Here is a 5,434-nt window from a genome sequence, read left to right on the forward strand (position 1 = left end):
TTGGTTTGCAGCCCGAGCTCAATCCACTGAGCTACACCCAGCCAGGTTGAATACTTATCTTTAAAGTGGGTTTCTTGGAGACGGCCTCCATTAGGGCATTGTTTTTTATCCACTCTGTCCTACAATTGGTGTATTTCGATCATTTACATCTCAGGCCATTAGAGTTACTATGTGTGTAGTAACTGTTTGCTATTAATTAAACATGTTCTTTGTTTTTCTCACCCTTTTTTTGGCCTGCCCTGGTTTTAACTGAGCATTTACTGATATGATTGCACCCAACCTCCTTTCTAAGCATATCATTGACCCCCCTTTTAAAAATTATTTCGTGGTTGCCCTAGAGTGTGCAATATACATTCTTCTTTATCCTGTAGTTTTGTATTAATGGACTTTATTTTAGGACAGTTTTAGATTTACAGAAAAGATTGAGCAAATGGGGCAGAGAAAATATACATTTTTTTTACTCATGCAAGCCCATTTTCAAGTAATACTGTTACCACCCAGGAGTGGGGTTCGGCTGCCCAGCGCCACCCACAGGCAAATCCCAGAGGCAGCGGTTGGTGGGGAAAGGAAAGAGGCCTTTTGTGCACCAGCTGCACCATCTGGGATTGGGGCCGGCGCCTGCGTCAGAGCCCGTCCGCTCTGGGAAGCCCGGAGGAAAACCCCGCCACTCCCGGCCAGAGCGGCCCCCGGCTGCGCCCAGGGTTGCTTCTCTGATGCCAAACACCGCTCTTTGGGAACTGCGGGAGGCCACTGAGTCCCCCCAGGGCTCCGTTTCTCCCCCCCGCCACTCTCGGGCTTCAGGCTCCCTCCTCTTCGGAGCCGCCACTGGCCACGCGGCTTCCAGGGCCAGGCAACCCCCCCAGGCCCTGGCCCGCACCTCCGAGACGTGGGTCGGGAAGAAGACAGTGCGTCCTCCCTTCCCCCAGTTTACGTCTCCCGGCCCCGACGGCCGTGTTCTCCAGGAGCCAGTCTCGCCCTGTCCCCGGGCTGGAGTGACGGGACAGCTCCTCACCCTGTCGCCCGAGCTGACCTCCTGCAGTCACACGCGGCTGCGCCCGCTGGTCTCACCCTCACCCAGGGGCAGGAGGGCTTCCCCTCAGCCAGACGTTTGCACCCCAGCCCTCTCCTGCGGCCCCGCCCTCCCTCGGGTCACGCCGGGGTCGGCACTACTCCGTTTTCCAGGCAGCACAGGCGTCTGACCACAGAGTGTCCCCACGGCATCGCGGGGGTTAAAGCCACTTGTCCGCCTGCTGCGACCGGCCGATACACGGAGTGTCTGACCTGCATCACCTTCCTCCCCCTTGAAGGACTTCTTTGATCACTTTTTGTAAGGCGGGTCTGCTGCTGATGAAGCCACTGGTTTTGTCTTTCTGGGAAAGTCTTCATGTGTCCTTCTCTCTGGAAGGGTACTTTTGCCGGGTATGGAAATCTATGTTGATGGCTTTTTTCCTTTGGCCACTTGAAATTCTTGGTGGCACTCTCTTCCCGCCTGCGTGGTTTCCGACGAGAAGTTTGCTGCCATCTCCTCCTGTGCCTCTGTTACAGAAGGCGGGGGGTCAAAGGGCGATATACTATTACCTAAAGGAACCCCCCAGGTTCGTTATGTCCGCCGCCTTATAGGAAAGACATCTCTCAATGCCAGAGATTCGTGAAAAGCAAAGGAAATGTTTATTTGATGCTTTACAGACTTAAAGTAGTGACCTAATGTCTTCATCAAAATCCCAAAGTCCCTTAAAACACCCACAAACACATACAGTGCTTCCTCCCCACCCCTTTGCTCAGCCTGGGGTACCATATCTCAGGAAAAGAAATAGAACTCCGTGGCTCAGGCAGCCCCGGGTTCTTCCCAGTAATCCGTCTGGGCTGGTAGGCCTCCCTCGGTTCCCGGCACCGTCAGCTGTGTCACCGGGATCTCTGCTAAAGCCGGGTGGTGGTTCCCCCTTCTAAAGCTGTGGGGATCCCCACTCTGGCACAGGCACGTGGCTCTCCCTCCCAGGGCTGCCGTGTCTGGGTTTAAATCCCCGCGCCAATCTTCCTCTGCAGCCCCATTTCCGACTCCTCCCACCATTGGCTACACCTGCCAGCACTCCCATACCCTTCCAGCTTCACTGGGCTGCCATTGTGAGTCTGGGCAGGCATGGCCCCATGTCATGGAGCCAATCTTCTCCAAGCTCCCACGCAGGCGCAGGCGCTGTAACCTGCCCCCAGTTATGTCTTGGTGGGGAAGTTACTTCCATTTCCCCTGGCTCAGAGCACAGCCACAGCTATTTAACATATCTATCTAACTGGTTAAAGGTTATAGATATGTTAAATGACCACACCAGAGGTTAGCTGCCCAACTGTTGCTATGCAAAACAGCTCTCAATGGCCCTGCTCCGTGTGTCCCTTCCCCCAGCCCACACCTGTGCAGGGGAGGGGGGAGGACATCCTAATATTTCCCGGACACCTTGAGTTCTGGACCCCATTCCAAATCCCTGTTTGGGGCCCCCCTCTTGGCTGCACCCTGGAACACCCCTGCAGGCCGGGTGCCTTCCCTCACCGACTCCTTCCCACAGCTCCACTTTGGGTTTTTACAGTTTGAGTGCGGCGGGCCTGGCTGCAGACTTGGGGGCGTTTATCCTGCTGTGCGCACTTTCAGATTCCCGGGCCTGTCTTTTCCAGGATTTGCCATTCGTTTTAGAAAACTCTCGGCCATTATTGCTTCTCACATTTCTTCTGCCGCAATCCCTCTCTTTTCTTTCTGGTTTTCCAATCATACAGGTATTACACCTTTTGAAACTGTCTTGCCTTTCCTGGATGTTCTGTTCTTTTTAATTTTTTTAAACATTTTTCCCCTCTTTGTAGATGAGTCTGGGGTGTTTCTATGGGCCCACCCGCGAGCTCACCGATTCCCCCCGGGCAGTCCACTGACTGGCTGGCTCAGCGAAGTCATTCTTCCCTTTCATTACAGCAGTTTTTGATTGCTACCATTTCCTTTCAATTTTTGTCTTTTTAAAAAGATGCTATTTACTTATTTTTAGAGGGAAGGGAGGGAGAAAGAGAGGGAGAGGAACCAATGTGTGGTTGCCTCCCACACACCCCTTACTGAGGACCTGGCCGGAAACCCAGGCCTGTGCCCTGACTGGGAATCGAACCAGCAACCCTTTGGTTCGCAGGCCAGCACTCAATCCACTGAGTCACACCAGCCAGGGCTACTTTTTTTTTTTTCCTTTGAGTTTCCATCTCTCTGCTGACACTGCCCATCTGTTCTTGCACGTTGTTAACTTTTTCCATTAAAACCCTTAACGTATTAATCATAGTTATTTTAAACTCCCCGTCTGACAGTTCCAGATTCTGTATGTTCCCTGGTCTGGTCGCGATGCTGCTTTCTCTTCAGACGGCGTCCCTTCTCGTTAGGCTGCGTGCCGTGCAGCCTCTTCCTGGGAGCCAGGCGTGATGCCCTGGGTGACGGGACCTGAGAAAGAGGGGCCGCGTGTAAGGGCTTCTGCTCGTCTCGCTGGGGGCTGCAGCATGCAACCCCTGCCGTGGCTGTGCGGGCGGGTGGCTGCAAATCCCTCTGGTGTCTTTGCTCCTCCTGCTGTCTGTGCAGTTCCCTAAGAACTCCTCCTTAGACAGAGTGTCTTGTGGCTCCTGTAACTGGCTTGGTTAGTACACTGGAGGTGTGACTAAGGAGCCGGGAGGAGAAAGGTTGTGTAATCGTATGTCCTGGGGCTGTGGCATTCACTGTGTCTCTTAGTTTCCCGCCCCCAGCACCCCTGTAGGAAAGACTGGAAGGTCAGAGGGGGCTGGGGCTGGGGAATGCCTTCCCCCGGGGTGGATGGGTTCTGGTAAAGTCATTTCCCTGGAGAACGCTGTGGGTGTATTTCACAATGACAACTTTCCCCTCCCCCTGTCATAGCTCTTAGGGGGCTTGGGAGGGTTCCTAGAGGTAAAAGCACAAAACTATGACCCCCCCATTAGGTTGGGAGCCCCCTTTGGAGTCTCTCAGTTTCATACCAGCACCCCCTGCGCCCCCAGCAATTCGTCAGGATTCTGGCTACGCCACCCTGCCAGTTCACGGCCCCAGCACCTTCTCCTGGTGACCAGATCCTGGCTGAGAGCGAATGTACTCATCTTCAGATCCCAGGTTGGGGCTGCACCCCCGGACCTCAGCACCCCGGGGCTGCACCCCGGAACTGTTTTCTAACAGGTCTGTTGGGCTTTTCTCTCCCTGGCAGGGCAGGAGCGACGACTCCCAGCCCCCTTCCCTGTCGGAGCGGCAGTGGAGACGCTGGGGTGCTGGAGCTCCAGCTTTGCCCTGTGAGCTGGACAAGCTCCGAACTCTCCACTGGTGTGGCCCTGGCTGCATGATGGGGGCCAGGACCCAGAGGTGTGACAGAGGGCAGAAGCCCGTCCAGGGGCTGCAGGCGGGAGAGCTGGAAGCCCACCCGGGAGGTGTGCAGCCGTGGGAGGGCGCGGGCCCAGCAGGACTGGGCTACAGGGGAATCTGAAAGGGAAGAAGCCTGGGGTGGGGGCCCAGGGTGGACTTCGGAGACTGCTCCATCCTCCCTCCCCACCCCCACCCCTAGGTTTCACTTCTACTTGTGATTTCCTGGGCAACCTGCCCGCGCTTTGCCCGGCTCCGCCTCCCTTTTTAAGGGTTTGCGTGGGAATTCCCAGCCACTGGCTCCATTGCACCCCTACCCCGGCCCCGTCAGAGATAGGGTTACCGAACCCAAGGGATGTTCTATTCAGTAACCAGACATGGTTGTTACAAGGTAGTTTTATTTACTTGCAGCAAGTCAAGGAGACAAGGGATTCGTTCCCAAAGCCTAGCCCTGGCTTGCACACAGCGTTCGGTCAATTACAGGTTGATGTCTTCTTTGCAGCTGGCTGCACCGGCCCCTGTGAGTTCCCGCCAAGGCATTTACCGCTGGGCTGCAAAACACTGTGCTACATCTTAACTTGAACAAGAATAACATTTAGTAGTAACGCTTAGAACTGCTCAGACCTGGACGCCCTTGTCCCCTATCTAACACCGGGACTGAACCCAAGGAGCCAGGGCCTCTGGCCAGGGCTCCTGAGCCGCAGGGACTCAATAACGCCCAGGAGAGGAAGCTGAGTCCCAGCCGGAACTGGGAACACACAGTCGGCCTTGGGGGCCCCGGGAGGCCAGCCCATCGCCATTGTATTTGGAAAGGCTCCGCGTCAAGGAGGAAGGGGCTGCCGCGACCGCGGGACCGAGCAGTGCGGCGCTCCAAGTTCTGCACGGGCACCTCCCTTCCTTCAGTCCCGCCCACGTGTCCCGGACCAGAGGTGTCCTCCTCCTTGCTGGGGAGGTCGACAAACTCGAGGACGGCCCCCGGAGGATGCTAGCTAGGCGGGAGGCGGGCGTTCAGGGCGCGGCCGGAGGCTCCCTGGGGGCCGGGGCGGGGCGGAGCGGGGTGGTAGCGGC

This window comes from Phyllostomus hastatus, unplaced genomic scaffold (genome assembly GCF_019186645.2).
Source record: "Phyllostomus hastatus isolate PE091 unplaced genomic scaffold, TTU_PhHast_1.1 phas_scaffold_501, whole genome shotgun sequence".
Classification (NCBI taxonomy): Eukaryota; Metazoa; Chordata; class Mammalia; order Chiroptera; family Phyllostomidae; genus Phyllostomus; species Phyllostomus hastatus.